Raw genomic sequence first — 19,703 nt, forward strand, 5'->3', positions numbered from 1 at the left:
TGAACGGTTTTGTTAACAGTACTTTAAAAGGAAGGAAAGCACCAACATCCTGAAAAAAAGATGTGGTAGCTGTAACACCTAAAGACAGTAAACACCCATTAGATCCAGCTTTCTATAGGACCATTTCACTTTTAAACCATGACTAAAAAGTGTTGAATTCTATTGTCACTAAAACAAATGGCAAAAGGTGTTTCCAAAACAGATATATATGGATCAATGTGATTTTCTGAAGGAGATCCAAACATCTGACAACATTAATAGAACAATGATGATCCAGAGGGAAATGTAATGTATGAAAATACCACTGTTGTTTCCGGGTATTGATGCAAAGCATTCAACAGAGTAAGCTGGGATTTTATGAGTAGGGCAACTGAAGCCTTAGCATTTTCTGATGCAATAATAAGGTTAATAAGGAGAATATATGAGCGAATGGAGGCAAAAATCAAAATGGGAGGTTTTCTCTCTGATATGTTGTATCTGAATAAAGGAACCTGACAGGTTGTTTTCTTTCCTGTTTGTTATTTATGTCATATTAAGAAACACTGGCAAAGAAAATAAGAGACTCAGTAATTCAAGGATATAATTGGTACAGTATTAAAGAAAAGTTGGCTTTATTTGCAGATGATAATATTTTGTACCTGATGGAACCAAAAAAGGACATCTCAGTGCTGTGGAACATTCTGATGTAGTTCCAGTTTTTTTTTTCAGGCTATAAAATTAATGATAATAAAACAAATGCTATAGCTGTAAATTATGTATCCACACATCAGTTGGTTCAGCAATACCCATATTTATGGGGACATGATAAAATGAAGTATTTAGTAGTATGGATTAAAAGGATTATGTTATGGCAGCTGAGGAGATGTGGGAAGGGACAAAACAAAAGATAATGCAAAAACAGAGAAAATGGAAGTTCTCGCCTATGGGTATAGATAGAATGATAAAGCAGAAAAATATTCTTAGTCCATTTAGTTTTATACTCTGGTCAGGCAGATCTTTAATCAGGGGTGTATATTATATTCTTGAAAGCCGACAATATTGAAGCTGATATTGTCGACACGAGAATAGCGAAAACGCACATAGAATGTGTAAATGGAAATCTCCATAAGGGGCAGATTTCCATTTACTACAATGTAGTCCGGTCTTGGGTTTGGTATATTTAAGTAGCCCGGTGTGTGGAGGGTGCAGGGGAGCTTGCCCTCTTGCCTAAACCATTAGGGTACTTTTTTCTGTTTTTGTTTTTGTTGTTTTTATAAGTTCGATGTTTGAAAACATCAACCATATGATGTCTGATGTTTTCAACCATCGATCTTATAATATAGACCTTTTAATCAGCCAGAGAAGAAGTTGTGGGTACTAATTAATAAACAGTTGAAGGACTTTATCTGGAAGGCAAGAGAGCAAGAATAAAATGGGAAAAGTTATTCCTTCCAATAGAAAAAAAGAAGTTTAGGATTATTTAATTTAAAGGGGTATTTTTAGACCTACTAATTTAAGGCTGCTACACATAGCACATGCAGAAAGCTGCAATTCAAAGTGGAAGGGGATGATAATGAACAGGGGGGGGGTATAATTCAAGAAATAAGGAAAGAGTGGGATTTTGGATGCAGATCCTTAAGTTAAATAACAGCAGTCATACAGAATATTATATTCATAAAGTATCAGAAAGTATAGTAGGACCAGTACATACAGAGGAGGAATGAGGTTTAAAAGAAAACAGGACTTAAATTAGCTATGTAATATTTGACTGAAAATGATTGGGTAGATTATAAGTTATGTATAATGTTTCTAACTGGGAGTGTGTCAGTATGGTTTGTGATGTAAAATGCTTACAACTAGGATTGTGTTGGTGTGGTTTGTTTTCATTTATATAAATGTATGTTTGCTAATGTCGCAAGTGTTGGTTTAATAAAGATGTTTCTTATTTAAAAAAGCGGCAAGCATTGAATAATTTATGTAATGTTGCTTAGGTTATATGATATATTGCAATATATGTGAGCTATAATGTTTGTAAAAGTGAACTTGTTAATACAGCTTGATTAATTTTATATAAATGTAAATTTGCCTATGTCACAAGTGATAATTCAATAAAGGTGTTTAAAGTATATGAAGAACTAAGCCAAAAGTGGATTAGAGAAAGGAGATTCTGTTGATAAGGATGACTGAAATTGGGGGTACAGAGAATAGGTAGGAAAGGCATGGAATTTACAGGAGAAAGCTGTCATAGAAACCAAGGTATTGATAACAAATAATTAGACAGGAAAAGCTACCAGAATAGGAAGAGGCCAAGAAACCATTTAGACTGCAGGCTAGAGATTGCCTTCATTATCAAGGATTGATATCAGAATATAGACAAAGAGATAGGGATAGTGGAATCCTAAATGAAAGACCTGCACTGTTTGAGTTTTTAGTTAAATCTAGAACAGAAGCTGCTGTTAAAAATAATAATTAGTAGGACATATAAAATGTTGCACAATAGCTATAGGAATCAATCAGAGGAGGTTGGAAAAGATTGGGAAGAAGAGACTACATAAGCAATTCACAAAGAAACAGTGGGAAGACATATGTATGACTCCAAATATGCAACTAAATCTAGAAGATTTAGGATTTTTGTCTGGAAGTGTTTGCACAGGTGCATATGTACCTTAAGCAGCCTCCAAAGAATTTGTTCTCAGTTTGATGGCAAATGTTGGAGGTGTAATGGACAAGAAATGGTACCTGGGAACATATGTTTTCAGAGTGGAATTAGTTGTCAGACTTTAAAAATTCCCTACAGAGTACTCTGTCAGAAATACTGGGTGAGCAAATGAGTGTAGCTAAGGAAAGGATTTTCTTCTGAACTGGGATACAGGATCTGAATTAGTTAGACATATTAAGGCCTTGTATAGTTTAATTCTGGTGGCTGCTAAAAAAAGCAATTACTCGAAAATAGAAATTAAACTCCAAACCAACCATATTTGCAATAGTGAATATTGTAACAGAGATATAAGAATAGGAAGTTGTGTCTCCAGAAAAGAGTAGGAGTAAATTACATAGAAAAATAGGAATTGTGGGTTCAATACATGCAGAATGATGTTTTGGAGGAGAAATGAGGTTTAAGAGAAGGCAGGAGTTGAACAGCTTATGTTATATTTGTGTGATTATATTGTATAGAACAATATATGTGATGTATAATACTTGTAAATGTGAAGTTGTTAATATGGTTATATTGTTTTTATATAACTATAAGTTTGCTTATATCACAAGTGATAATTCAATAAAAGTGCTAAAAAAACAGTGACCAGATTTCTCATTTCCCCAAACATGTTGTGTAATCTGCAAGTATGTGCTCTATAATATCTGTTATAAGCTTTAATCTGTGGTATAAACAATTAATACATTCTGTAGAGTGCGGGCTTAGATAGGGAGTTGTTTGATTTCGGTAATGTATAACTGCTATGACTGTGTCACAGCAGAATGATAGGTAGGTATGGCTTAATCAACAGATGTGATATGAAAACATATGGGTAGCACTTACATGGCTACATGACTGTGATCCCTCCAACTCCTTCTAGGTGAGACGTATGGATTCCAACCTAACAATGAAGTCATCAAGTGTGTGCTTTCTGACATCTCCAACATCATTTGTTAATGTCACAGGCTAGGTTGATATCCCTGGAGTGAGTGACTCTAATCCCATTTGATTTACAAATGTGCATCAGCAGTTAATACATATCAGCAGTCAATACACAGTACTACATAGATTGTGGGTTTAAATACTCAGGATATCTTAATCTGGCAATGTCTGAGTATTTTATATATATATATATATATATATATATATATATATATATATATATATATATATATATATATATATATATATATATATATATATATATTTAAAACAATGCTGATGGACAGGGTGGGCTTACTCATGATAAGAGAGATGACTCACACTTGTGTGAACTCTGACATGGCTTAAGGATTTTGAACCCAAGAAACACATTTTAAGGGAGCAATAACCATTCAAATGCACTGTTGATGTATTCCCTTCAAGTGTGCTCTTTATGTCACATCTGATATGATTTTTCTCTGTGGTATCAGCAGTTAATTCAGTTCTATGGAATATAGGCAAGTATTTGAATCTGGTAAGGTTTAATAACTCAGTGTATAAGAGAATGCTAACAGGCAAGATTGACTTCTCTAAGATAATTGATGTTTACAATTTCACTTAATGGAAACATTTATAATTGGAGAGATTAAAGACTTACATTTCTACTCCTTTGGGAGCCATAACATTCAAACACGATGCTCCATTTATCCCTTAAAGTGTGCGTGTTTTTGACAACTGAGATATGATTTCTTCTATGGCATCATAAGTTAATGCACAAGATAAGAGGATCTTGATGTCCATTGCATATGTTCAAATCCAGTAGTGTGGGCTTTTTGTTACTTTTTTCACAAGATAGTATTAGTAGGCAAGAATGGATTATTTAACAGATCTTGAAGTGTATCAAGCTACATAATGGTCACATTGTATCATTGGACCTGTGTTATGACATTTTGTTATGGTTGTTGGATGGGTGGATGATGCTCATCCAGTAATTGTTGCACTTCCTTAGGAACATGCCAAATATTTAAATCAGAAATTGCACTCCCTGGAAGCACTCCTCCCCTGGAGGACGATGACATCTGTGCAGTCACAGAAACATGATTCAGGGCTGCAAAGAGTACTCCGGCCTTGAAAGGCTACAATACCTTCCACACCTTCAGACTGCAAAGTGAACATGTGAGAACCAAAGGAGGAGGAGGATCCATCTTCATCAAAGATAAATACACCTCTAGACTGGTTAGACAGGAAAACTCCATGGAGTTACTCCAAGTTCAACAAACTGTGAGGAAGACCCCCTTTCAAGTCAACATTAGCTATAGGCCCCCTTCAATAAACCATGATACACATGCTGCTTATTTAGGCCTACTTGAGTCAATCAAATTACAACCAAACACTCTAGTCATGGGAGATTTTAACTATCCCTCCAATGTCTGGGAAACTTAAACAAGTACAAACACACTCGCACAAAGGTTCCTGAACTTTGTTAACACTAATTCCTTGGAAGAAATAGTATGCAACCCACAATGGCCTCAAATATTCTTGATCTGGTCCTCACCAACATGGGCGACTGTTGCACCACCACAAGTATAGGACCCTCACTGGTTAAATCTGATCATGAATCAGTAACATTAGAAGTAGCTATAACACCTGAACCCCTCTTAGATAAAATCAGGCTAAACATTTTCACCAAAGCTAATTATACCCTCCTAAAGGATTGCATAAATAATTTCTAAGTTCCTGTTCCTAGAGATGGCCTTGACAACTATATTAATGCATACAACAATGCCTCATCCAATCACTTATACAAATGTATTGACACTGCTGTACCTGTACCTGATAGGATCAAAACACGATCCCCAAGCAAAAAAAACAAGCCTCCCTGGTAGACATCTAGCATTAATAAGTTATTCAACATGAGAAAGAAGTTGCTGTCTAAGAATAAAAAGGAGACGTCCCAGCACTGGACAAACACTCTCTTCTGCCTGAACAAACAAATAAGATGATTTGTAAAATCCTCTAAGGGCAACTTTGAAAACAATTTAGCAACCTAAATGGTAGGACCCAGACATGTGCTGAGCTAGCTGTGGATGGCATCACACACACACTGATCCTGTGAAAACAGCTAACCTATTAGCTGACAGGTTTGGCAAATATTTAACACCCCCCCTTCCCCTCCAAACATTACACAAAGCATTCCTTCTACATCTTCACCACCTTACATCTGCAAAGAGCAACTAATTAATGCTCTCTCCAAGGCCAAAATCACAGCCTCTGTGGGACCAGATGGCATCCCAGGTAGTGTTTTAAATGGCCTAAAACATGAGTTAACAACTCCATTAGGTGCTCTCTTCAACACAGCCTGAATACTGGTGTTGTCCCAGTTGAATGGAAAACAGTAACCATCATTCCTCTTCATAAAGGCAGTACAGCAACAGACCCTGGGAACTACAGACCCTTAAGCCTAACCAGCCTTATCTATAAGGCCATGGAACCAATCATCACCTTATCCAGTTTGGTTTTGTCAAAGGCAGGTCATGCCTGTTAAACCTGGTGGATTTATTCAAAAATGTCACCAGAGCCATAGATGAAGGCAAATCTGTGCATTGTGTACCTTGACTTAGCCAAGGTCTTCAGCACAAACCCACATTCAGACATCATTGATAAACTCTCCCATTTGAATATAAACTCTTATGTCATCAGGTGAGTTGCTAACTGGCTCACTGATAGATCACACTCAGTAAAAGTTGGGCATCTTACCTCAACCAGCAAACCTGTCATCAGGGGGTTCCATAGAGGTCAGTGATCGGTCCCCTGGAATATACTTCTCAGAAGTTAGAACAATACAGAGGGGCTGTGGCTGATTAAGTTTTCTGATGACTGCAACTTAAGTGCAATCATTGAATCCACAAACAATGTCAGTATACTTCAAGAGGGACTTACACAAACCAATGATTGGTGCCAAAGCCATGGACTCAAACTTGGTGCTAAAAAATGCATTATCGTCCCCTTTGGTAAACATGTTATCCCTACAGACTATCATATAAATAATAATACCCTAAGTAACAACTCAGTAGTCAGATACTTGAGAAGGCAAGTTGACTGCAGCCTAAACTTTGACCACCAAGTGTCTACTGTGGTAAGGAAAGCATTCTACATTGCAAAGGCATTGCCTCAAGAGTGAAAGAAGTTATAACTCACTTGTACTCGAGCCTTATCAGGCCAATAACTGAGTACAATGCTCCCTTTGGTATGTACCTTACAAGACACCTGCAGCAACTTGAGAGACCTCAGAGATTTCTAACCAGAAAAATTCAGGGTCTCCAGCACATCATCCATTGACAGACTGAAGTTACTGTCACTGTACTCAGTAGCATACAGACTACTTAGGGGAGATGTGTGCCTGGCTTACAGTGCAATCTTGGATCCAAACCTAATGGAAATGCTGCACATCCAAAAGTCAAATGGGACAAGGGCTATCTGTTCCAGGGATCTTAACCTGGCCTTCCACATAAATACAGCCTGCTGGAAAGACAGATATGTCTGTCAGAGGTTGCCAGTTCACTGGAATAGGCAACCAGGTCACATCAAACAGAGCCCTGCTATGACCCTGTTTAAGTGTAGCCTGGATGAATGGATGGGAAACCGTAAATTCCTGCCAGGAATTTTACCTATGACACTCCTAGATATGGGCAGTCATTGCTAACTAAGATCTCAAGTTTTGGCAAGATCCTTTATATTGTGTTTCTCTAGTATTATATTGGGTACACACGGCTTGGCTTATAAAGACCTTCGTGTCAGTTGCCCACTAACCACCTATGAATCTTTAAACCTATATAATAATGCATGTATTATATTACTGTTTGCATGACAGTTTGCACAGAGTACCATAAGAAATCAATGGTGGGGAATATTTTTTTTTCATTTGTATTTGCTTCCAGCAGCATGGCTCTACTGACTGTCGCTCAATGTAAGCCATGGCCAATGCACAGAGTACACCAACATTGTTATGAGCCAGTTTGTTACTGTTGTCTATAAACTTCAGGCATTTTCCACAGTTCACTAACAACCTGATTGTGATGTTGTAACTGTGTGGTATGTTGCATACAGGGATATCAGGAATTGTTGCAAAACCCTCAATTCAGTAGGCATTTTCCAACATGATATTAAAAAATCCTTCAGAAGTGTACTTTGTCATAGTTTTTAACTGTGTATGTGTGGCAGCAGCAGGTAAAACACATGTAGCATGATGCTTACATAGGTACACACATTTTCCACTACCATCACATTATACTTTGAAGCAGTGCATGCAGCGGTTGTCCTTACACATGATATCAGGCACACTCAATCACTTCTTCCAGGAGGTACCTGTCATGAGTGGTCTCGCTGTCACATTTTTCATAAGTTCATAGGTTCATAGGAGGTCACTAGGCTAATGGTCCTAGGGCCTTTACAAGCCTAGGGTCATTGTTTCATAGGTGTGTACTAGACTAATGGCCCTGGAGCCTTTACAAGCCTAGCCCATAGGATTACCCTGTCATTGTGCCACCCAACCTAGCCAAGTAAAAAAACTGTGTACTCTAATTGACCATATTTAGATGGTCATTGTTAACAGAGTGATTCTATGATCAGCACAGAATAACACTGTGCATGTGGGACATAGGTGCCACCCCTGGGTTAAATTTAAGATCACTCATCCAATTGTCAAGGTTGTGCTTAAATAGGGTCATTGAGGAGCTCTGCTTCATGTGAAATGGGAACTTACTCCAGAAGAGTGCCATTCTCTGGGAAATATATCTGTCTCTCCAACATGTTTTGTTATGTCACAAGCTAGGGTGAGATCTCTGAAATGAGTGACTCTTGTCACATTTGATTTGTGGATTTGCAGCATTTCCATTAGGGCATACTCAGAGATACAGAGTATAGTGACAGAGCCTTCAGTCTTTTCATGTAATTCATATTTTGAAGGCCCTGGATTCTCTTGGTTAGAAACCTCTGTGGTCTCTCCAGTTGCTGCAGATGTCTGGTGAAATACATACAGAAGGGAGCATTGTATTCAATTAGTGGTCTGATAAGGGTCAAGTACAGTGGAGTTATAACCTCCTTAGTCTTGGATGCAATGCCCTTATTTATGAGATGCAGAATGTAGAAGGTGTTCCTTACCACTAGGGGGATATGTGAGCTAAGTTTAGATTACTATCACCTGTGTTCCCATGTCTTGCACCACTGAGTTTGACCTTAGAGGGATTCTATTTATATCATAATTTGCAGGGGCTATTTCTTTGCCAAAGGGAATAATGAGGCATTTTTTTACATTTAGTTTTAGTCCATGACTTTGGCAGTAATCATTTGTCTGCGCCTGCCCCTTTTGTTATATGTTGACATCACTGGGAGACTCAATGATTGTGCCCAGTTTGCAGTCATCTTTCATCTGGACCTCAGAGAAATAGATTCCAAACAGTAGAGGGCCTAGAACAGATCCTTGTGGTACTCCACTGGTAAACTGGTGTACTGGTAGATGTGGACTTGGAATAAGCATCTTCACTGGTTCTTTTGAATTTTGTTGAGTTTTTATTTTTTTTCAGGTTTTAGCTCCTGGTATTTGGGCCCTGCATCTGAGCAGGTTTCTGCTTGCTTGTACTGAAATGAACGGAGGTGGGCTACCAGCCACAATTCTGAGCTAAGATACCAGATGACTAGAGGCTTCTGAGCTTCCAAAACCATAAGATGCGCATATTTTTTTTTTTGCTTATTTATACTAGTTACTGCACTTTTTATTGCCTGCCACATACTTTTATACTGTATTTATTTATTGTCTACTAAGCTACACTGTTATACTGCAATTGCCTGCTACATTGTGCCCATAAAATCAATTGTTATTGTTGTTTTCACTATTTAGCAAGCTTTTTTCTGTTGTTTCCACTGTTTGTTAAGTATTTACTGGTATTTTTCACTGTTTTAAAGCTATCTGTTATGTTCTGCTTCCTCTGGTTTTCCCACCAAGCAGTACTTAATTAACTGATCTGTTAACTAACTACTTAAATCATTCCTTAGAGCCTCCTGGTTGATTTTCTGCTGGATTAAACATTTTTTCAGTGTTTCACTGCTATTTTTCTGCTGTGTTGAATATTCTCTAGTGTTTTCCACTGAAACTAAAGTAGCTAGTAGCTGCAACACAGTCCAGATCCAGGGCCACTGCTTCTGGAGCTGTTCGTAGTGGTCTGTCTGTTTGTTCTGAGCATGTTTTTCAGGTCATCTTGGATTGGAAGGGGCCTATCTGCACTTTTTGAGAGAATTATGTTTTACTGGCACTTGACTGGTAAAGGGAGACTGGTCTAGGGCTTAGAATAAGCATCCTCATGGGTACTTTTGAATTTTGTTAGTTTTATTTTCCCAAGTTTTAGCTTCTGGCATTTAGGCCCTGCATTTGAGCAGATTTCTGCTTGTTTATGCATTGCTCACTACTGCGCAATTGTGTGCAAAAGCCAGCCAATTAAATTCAACAAATTTTCACTTAAAACCCTGGCAGAAATATCCATTCATCAAATACAAATACAAAAAAACTGAGCTTTAGAAAAAAAAAAAACGAAATGGAGCCACAGCAGATGGACTGCAAAGAAGAGTTTACTGATGCTTCTAGTACCTCTGCTATTGCCTTCAAGGAATGATTTTACATCACCATCCAGTCGTTTTTATACATGTGAAACAAGAACCAATGAACACATAATCATTCAATTAAAGTGTTCTAAAACTTATCAGAGACTTCTTTCTAGCCTTTTGATGTATTTTAATTCCTTGTTGTTGGATCTTCTGGAGAGAGGTGAGTGACTGGAATTTTTTACTTCCTCAGATGTCAAGAGACTGTCTATTAAACATCCAAGGAATGCAAAGTTTTTTGTTATTCCTAAAATTCATAAGGATTTAAGGAAACCTCCAGGAAGACACATAGTCTCTGGAGCATGCACTTATTTACAGAATGTGGACATATTTTTGGACGCTCAATTAAAAATGTACCTTACCGAAATTCCTTCTCACACCAGGAACACTAAGGAATTTTCTGGTGGTTTAAGATGGCAGAGTGATGTTTATTGAGCCTGTGTGGATATGAAGTCACTATATACTAACATTAATATTAGATGGGGGCTATAAGCAGTTGGTAAACTGCTAGGTGAAGGACCTTGCACTGCTCTTTTATTATCCAACTGTTGGTGTTTTCTCTTACACATAACTATTTTTTTTTTTTTGAGAATGAATATTTTCTGCAGAAAGAAGGTACTGCCATGAGTGCATACTTTGCTCCCTTATATGCTATTTTGTTCATGGCATATTTTGAAAATATATTTGTATATCCACCTGAATTTTTTTTTTACAAATGTCATTTTATATAAATGAAACATTGATGATTTGATATTTATTTGCAAAGGTTATCCAAGGGAGTTGATACATTCATGGATGAGTTGGGAAGGAATTTTTGTAGTTTAGAATTTACACATAGGACACACAAGTGTGAGATGCAATTTCTTGATATTGAGTTATACATTTATGGTTGGATAACAGTCCAGTTTATGCCATTTTGCAAAAGTACTGCTGTGAATAATTTTTTGCATGCTGGCAGCATGCATCCCCATCATCATATTAGGTCTTTACTGTATGAGGAGTTAAAACATATTTTTAACAACAATCTTTTGAGTAGGGGATAGTCATCTAACATCATATGTGAGGCTGAAGCCAAGTTATAGGAGTGAGGGGTTCATCAGAAAATGTTTTTAGTAGGGTTGATGAGAGAATTGCAAGGTTGAAACAAGGTGAGCTGAGCAGGCATCCCATGGAACATGAATATGCCATGTATTTTGTTGGCAGATTTTCTCCTTTTTCTGCTATTCTTAGGAATTTGGTTCACAACTTGTGCCTATCATTAGTGAGGATGAGACCTTGTTGAAGCATTTTCCTAAAAAGGTATCATTTTCTTATGGGAGGTTTTTGAACCTGAAGGAGTTATTAAACTTAAGGAAAGTTAAGAGGGGAACTAGTGAGGTGGAATCCTTTCCTTGGGGTAGGTGCAAAGTGTGTAATTGGATCAAAAATATAAATGGGGCATGCATTAATGGAAAAATTATAGGGCAGATGACCATTTTGATTGTTGCTCCCATGGGGTAGTATATATATTAGGTTATGGTTGATCCCCCCAAAATAGTATGTGGGACAGACTAAGAGGATGACGAAGATGAGAATTTTGGAACATTTAGGAGATATAAGGAATGGAAATTTAGACAGCCCTGTTGCCCAGCATTTTTATTCAAGCATACTGGTCTGGTTGACAGTTTCTTTTTTAGTGTGTTAGCCAGACCACAGTGTTGTTTAGAAAATAATTTTTCACATAAATTATTACAATGGGAAGCTAGATTTATTTTGAATTACAAGGCCATACAAACCCATGGTATGAATTTGGAGGTTAATTTTAATGTATAAGAAATGTTTATAATAATTCTATATGATAATCACATCGCACTTTGTTTTATTTATGTTTTTTTATTTTTCTAATGTTGCACTTGCTGTTAAACACTTTGGAAAGTGGTATGCACTGCTTAAGTATTTTAATGGTAGGGAATCTTTGGAACACTTTAATTGAATGATTATGTGTTAATTGGTTCTTGTTAAACATGTATAAAAATGACTGCTTGATGATGTAAAATCATTCCCTGAAGGCAATAGCTGAGGTACCAGAAGCATCAGTAAACTCTTCTTTGCAGTCCAGCTGCTGTAACTGTTGTGTTTTTTTTTCTTTTCTAGAAATACCCACTCACCGAGCTCCTCCGTGATCATTTCTGAAAAGCCACCCCTAGTGACGACAGTCTTCAAGCTATCATTATGGACAGTTGAACTACCCTTGTTTCTCCTGCCAACCTTGTTGACTTGAGTCACTTGAGGCAGTGTAGCAATTGCCTCATGTACACAGAAAACCCTCTACTAATAACACAGTCTAGTGCAGAGTGCGAGAGATATATTTACACCAAGAATCTATAATCCATACTCTCTCTCACTCAAAACAGTAACATGAAGAAGGTTGTCAACTCACCCACCACTACATATTTACATAGTACCACTACTCATACACATATCACTACTCATAACTATAGTACGCATCAAACACGTCAATCCAAATATGTAGAGGTTCTCTTGAAAAACTTACTGAAACACCAGAGACCTCCAAAGCACGTTTGCTACAGTTAACACAGTCTCCACAGCACCCATGACACTTAGCAACACCATTGTTTCACCCACCAAGCCAGTAAGGTGTACCCCTCTAAAAACAAGTTTTCTTAGGCTCATAGGTTAATAGGTGTGTACTAGGTTAATGGCCCTGGAGCCTTTACAAGCCTAGCCCATAGAAGTACCCTGGTATTGTGCCACCCGATGTTAGTTCCCAGTGCCTCTATCAAGTAGAGCCACTTGAGTGATCCCCGGGTGAACTTTCTATTTCCCAACCATTCACAAAGATTTCTCTTGAAGAGGGCCAGTGAGGTGCTCTGCTTGACATGTATGGGAAGTCTATTCCAGAGCATGGGCAGTCTCTGGGTTATGAACCTGTCTCTCCAGCATGTTCTGTTGATTCTGGTAATGAGGTTGAGGTCTCTGGAGCATGTGGTGCAGAGGGATTGGGATTTCTTTAGATGCAACTTTTCTAACAGAGCTGGGTCAGACATGGCTTTGTAAGTCGAGCAGAGATTGCCTTTTAGTAGATGATATGAGACAGAGAATAGCTGGAGTTTTTTGAGTCTGTCCATGTAGGACATGTGTTTAAGGCCTAGGATCCTCTTTGTGAAGTGCTTTTGTGGCCTCTCCAGCTGTTGCAGGTGTCTAGTAAGGTACATGCCAAATGGTACATTATACTCTATGACTGGTCTAATGAGGGAAGAGTAATGTCTTCAGTGCTCAGTGGGCTCCCATCAATGTGGTAATTAGTGGGAACTGAGTTTTTCCCAAAGTGTATGATGACGCATTTTTTTGGCATTATGCTTAAGGCCATGGTTTTTGCACCAGTCATTGGTCTCAGTGAGGCCTTAATAATGGCTCCCAGCTTGCAGTCATCTGCAAACATGGTCAGCCAGAGTCCCTCTGTGTTGGCCTGGACTTCTGAAAAGTAGATGCCAAACAGGAGATGACCCAGGAACGATCCCTGTCAGACTCCACTTGTGACTGGTCAGCAGTCTGACTTGGAGTCCACTACTTTCACACTGTGGGTTATATCTGTGAGCCAATTTGCAACCCACCTAACAATACAGGGGTTGATGCCTAGTTTGGTGAGTTTATCTATAATTCCTGAGTGAGGAATGGTATCAAAGGTCTTGGCCAGATCAAGGTAGGCTGTATGAACTGCCTTACCCTCATCCGCAGCTCTGGTGACTGACTCAAAGAAGTCAACCAGGTTGAGCAGGCATGATCTACCTTTCACAAAACCAAATTGCATGGAATCTAGTGTTTGGAGATTCCCTATATCCTTGTTAATTAGATCCATGATGATGCGCTCCATAGACTTGCATATCAGACTTGTCAGGCTAATGAGGTGATAATTTCCAGGATCTGTAGTTGCTCTTCCTTTATGGAGAGGGTTGACTGTAGCAGTGTGCCATTTAGTATGGACAAAGCCTGAGGAGAGGCTGTGAGTGAACAGGGCACACAGATGTGGTGCCAGTTCACTTTGTAATTCATGTAGGTATATTGTCAGGTCCTATGGAAAGTGTATTCTTGGCCTTGGACAATGCAGCTTTAACCTGTGCTGCAGTAATGCTGGGTGCCTAGCTTTATTCCAGTATTGAGTTTGGTCCTTTAGGGGGAGAGAAGGGTAAAGTTGGCAATGACTCTGTCAGCCACTATGTTGGCAATATCTGTTAGCTCAGTATAGGAGGTACCATTGTGCGGTAACTCAGAAAAAATCTGGGTATTGCCATGGAGATTCTTGATATAACTATAAAAGGCTTTGTGGTTGTTTTTAATGTCTGCTGCAATTCTACCTTCACAGCTGGCTTTGGAGGTTTTGATGAGGGATCTCAACTTTTTATTGAGGCTAATAAGAGAATTTTTCCAGTCTTGGGACATTACCTTTTGCTGCAACAGTTTCTTTCTTCTGTTGCAGTTTAATAACAGGGAACCACCAGACTGGCTTCCTGTTTTTGGAGGAGAGCATTGTGATTCTGTTGAGTATGGCTAGTTCCATGCATTTATGTACGTGTTTGTACAGTGCATTGGTGTATGATTCAGCAGTCTTGTATCTATTTTCCATCGGCATGGGTGCCATGAAGTTAGCCACCTCTGTTTTTATGAGTCCAAAGTCAGCTTTGGAGAAGTTTTTCATGGTGGATACCTTTGAGTGGAGGGTGTGGGTGAGATGTGGATTTCCATGATGATTAGTCTGTGGTCGATTCTAACCAGGGAGGAATTGACTATTAGTGTAGAGCAATGGTTGCCCATGTTAGTAATAAACAGGTCAGGGATGTTGCTTCCTCTAGTGAGGGTAAGAATGAGCTGTTCCAGGCCATTGGAAGTGATGAATTCCAAGAAGTGTTGGGCCAGTGCATTGGTGCATGAGTAGTCTTCCCAGTTGATGGAGGGGTAGTTGAAGTCACCTAGTGTGAAAGTGTTGGGTTGGATCTTAATAGTTTTCAGGGTGCTTAGAAATGTGGAGTGAGAGTCTTAGGACATGGTTGGGGTCATATAGCGGGGTACGACTTGAATTGCCATCTTACCCAATGTTAGTTGTACCTGGAGTATCTCAGATGCATTTTGCTGAGCAACTAGTCTGGAAATGTGCATATCCTTTATGAATTTGGAGACACCACTGCCTTTGGAGCTTCAGTCTGTGCTCTGGTGCCAAAAGGTGTGGAATGAGGTATAGCCTGGTAGTACAGAGGTGCTATCTGCTGCTTTAAACCAGGTTTCCATTACAGCACAAATGTCAATGTTTTTCATTTTGAGGAGTGCTTTGAGTGAGTGCATCTTGAGATTTAGACTTCTAGCATTGAGCAGCATGACCCTCATATTGCATTTATTTATAGCTGTTATGGTGGTAATTTAGTCTTTGGAACATCACCTAAAAAAGGCACTATAGGTGCGGCAAGAGCCTTAGCCAGTATCAGAAACCCCAGGGGTGGCAGATGCAGGCCATCTCTGGCAAAGCATCAAGGTCTGTCAGTCATGGCATCCCAAACAGACAGATACTGGATCCCCTTAGAATGACAGCAGAACCTTAGCCAATTGTTGAAGTCAGTCATTTTCTGTTTGTACTGCGGTATCATTCTGGGTGACAGCAGGATGCCGCTCAGGGCTAGGATCATACCTGCCTGGGCCACATAATCCAAGAGCTCCACCATGTCTCTTTTCATTTAGTCCAGAGAGGTGTGTTTCAGGTCATTCACACCCACATGGACAATGACAGAGTTATACTTGTACTTGTTGTGGAGTGACCTGAGTGCATTATCTGTTGGATTCTGGAACCTGATAGCTGACTGTTACCTTCTCCTTATTCAACCTAGTGAGTGGGACATCAGTGTGCCTCACTATTGTGTCGCCTATGATTATTGTATTGGGCAAGCTGTTTTGCCTTAGGGGCTTAGGTTGAGGGGCACATTATGTAGGTGAGCTATGTGTCTTGTGGTTTGTGCTGTGTTGTGGTGGTCGAGTGCGTTTCTGCCTTGGAGGTCTCTACTGCTTGGGTAGATTTCTATTGAGAGCATCTGCAAAGGTAAGTGTGTGGCCTGTGTTTTTATGTGACAGCTGTGATAGTGGGTGTTCTGGAAGGTCATGTGTTTCATGTGGTGTGGTATAGGTGTTGAACTTCTCCTCTTGACCAGCTATTCCATTCTTGGCTGGAGAGTACATGGCTTCCAGTTTGGAGATATAAGTGCATCTCTCACAAATCTGAGTGTAAGGAGGTAAGAGGTGAGGATTGTCTGTGTACATAGGTTCATAAGTTCATAGGTAAGTACTAGTCTGTTGGCTCTAGGGCCTATATAAGCCTAGCCAAATGGTACCCTGGCTTTCGCCACCCAAGAAAATTATTTTCCTGTGCCCCTGTTGAGCAGAGCCACAGAAGTGATCCCTGGGATGAATTTCCTATCTCCCATCCAATCATCAAAATTTTTCTTGAAGAGTGCTAATGAGGAGCTTTGTTTGATATAGACAGGTAGTTTGGTCCAGTGTATGGGAAGTCTCTGGGACAAGAATCTATCCCTCCAGCATATTCTGTTTATTGTGGTGACAAGGTTTAGGTCCCTAGAGCTTATAGCTTGGGAGGATTGGAATTTCTTTAAGTGGCACATGTCCAGCAGCTCTGGGTTTGACATAGCTTTGTATGTTAGGCAGAGATCGCCTCTGAGTAGGCAATATGTGACGGAGTAAAGCTGGAGTTTTTTGAGACAGTCTGCATATGTCATCTATTTCAGGCCAGTAATCCACTCTGTGAGGTATTTCTGCAGCCTTTCCAGTTGTTGTAGGTGTCTTGTGGGGTACATACCAAAAGGGGAATTATACTCTATAATGGGTCTAATGAGTGATGAGCAGAAGGGAACAATGACCTCTTTTTTCCTCGATGAGAAATCTTTTGTGATGAGGTGTGCCATGTAGGAGGATTTCCTGACTACTGTGGCGATGTGATTATCAAAGGAGAGACTACTGTGCACCTGTGTCCTAAGGTCTCTTATCACACTTTCGGTGTTAAGTACTTTACCACCTATGTGGTAGTTCATGTGTACAGAGTTTTTACCAAAAGGGATGACAATGCACTTTTTGGCATTGAGCTTGAGATCATGGCTTTGACACCAGGCATCTGTCACAGTGAGGACCTTCTGTAGGATGTCCACATCGTTAGGAGTTTTGATTATGGCTCCTAGTTTGCCGTCATCTGCAAACCTTATTAGCCAAAGACATTCTGTGTTAGCCTGTACTTCAGAGAAGTAGATACCAAACAGGAGAGGACCCAGGACTGAACCCTGTGGTACTCCACTTGTCACTGGTCTGAAGATGGATTTAGAGTCTGCTACTTTCACAGTGTGGGTTCTGTCAGTGAGCCAGTTGGCAACCCATCTTGTGACATACAGATTTATACCTAGTTTAGTGAGTTATCTATAATTCCAGAGTGGGGGATGGTGTCAGGTGGGTGAAAGCATAGGAAACACCAAGATAGATACAATCGAAGCACTTATCCAAACAGTCATGACACGATAGATGACAATATTTTGAATATTTCCAAAATGGTCTTGACAGAAGATCAAAAGAAAATGTTAAATAAAGGTTTAAACTTTGTTCCAGGGTTTTTTGTGGATGAATTTCATATTGTCAAAGATGTTAATGATTTTTGTCGCAGAATCAACCCCAAATTGTTTTTTGGACCCAGATCTGATTCTCAAAGATCCACAGAATTCAAATTCCATAAATCAAATTTTGTTCCACCTATGAATCAGAATGTGGCTATCTTTCAGCAAGCTGTACTCAAGGACATACATTTTAAACTAGATCACTTTTCACCTCTGAAACATAATCTCTCTACCCCTGAACTACAGACTTTACAACAGCTCAGGGACAACAAAAACATTGTTATTATCCAGGCTGACAAGGGTGGGGCAATAGTAATCATGGATACAGATTATTATCTGGGGAGGGAAATGGACAATTAGCCAACCCATCCCACTACATGAAAATGCCTATTGATCCCACCCCGAACTTTAAAAGAGAAATTGACAATTTTCTTGAGTTAGCAGTTTCGGAGGGCATTATATCAGACACAGTTAAATCACAATTAATGGTATGGGACCCACAACAACAGATTCTTTATTTACTACCTAAGATACGCAAGTGCCTGAACAAACCACCTGGTAGACCCATTGTGTCTGGTATGGGGTCATTGACGGAAACACTGTCTGAGTTTTTGACTTCATACTTGAAACCACTACTAAATGTGATTCGAGCAAGGATACAAGACACCACCCAATTCTTATCCATTATAGATGATAACCAATTAGAACCTGAGTGGTTACTTTGTACATTAGATGTTAAGGCTTTATACACCAATATACCACATTGGGCTGGACTTGAGGCTCTAAGGGAATAAGATCTAAGGGAAAAATTGAAGAGCAGACTTTCTGGCACCAGCAATAGTTTATGTCAGCTTAGCGCAAACCTGCACAAACACTTTTTGTCATTGGAGACTCAGTAGTGAGACACACCAGATGTCCCACTCACTAGGCTGGACAAGGAAAAAGTTACGGTCAGCTGCCTGTCCGGTGCCAGGATTTTCCAAATCACACATACACTCAGGTCTCTCTAACTTACTACAAACCCTCCTCTAACCCCCCCCCCCACCTTACATATCTAAAGAGCATGTCCTCAAAGCCCTGTACATTGCAAAGAACATGGCATCTGTGGAACCAGATGACATCCCAGGCTGTCTTCTAAATAGGCTAAAACATGAACTAGCATCACCACTAAGTACCATTTTCAATCATAACCTAACCACAGGCTTTGTTCCTGCTGAATGGAGAACAATTACAATTATTCTCCTCGCTGGATCCTACCCAATTCAGCTTCGTGAAGAACAGATCCTACATGTTAAATCTTGTGGATTTCTTTGAAAGTGTGACCAAGGTCATTGATGAGGGCAGATCTGTGCACAAAGCATACCTCGACTTGGTAAAGGCTTTTGACACAATCCCACATTCAGGCATTACCGATAAACTTAGCAAACTGAATATGAACCCCTTCATTGTAAGATGGGTTTCCAACTGGCTCATAAACCGGACACACACTATCAAAGTGGGTGACTCCACATCAACCAGCAGACTTGTTACCAGCAGGATGCCGCAGGGGTCATTGCTTTGCTCCCTACTGTTTGGTATATACTTCTCAGAAGTTCATGTCAAAACTAAAAGGTTGTGGCTGACCAAGTTTGCAGACAACTGCAAACTAGGTGCAATCATTGAATCCTCAGTTGATGTCAGTATACTCCAGGATGGTCTCACACAGACCAATGACTGATTTATTAGTCACAATCTCATACTGAATGCAAATAAATGCATCATCATTCCCTTCAGAACAAACAATGTCAGTTGACACTATCAAA

The sequence above is a fragment of the Protopterus annectens genome, chromosome 9.part0, assembly GCF_019279795.1.
Source record: "Protopterus annectens isolate FY-2018-M chromosome 9.part0, PAN1.0, whole genome shotgun sequence".
Taxonomy (NCBI): domain Eukaryota; kingdom Metazoa; phylum Chordata; order Ceratodontiformes; family Protopteridae; genus Protopterus; species Protopterus annectens.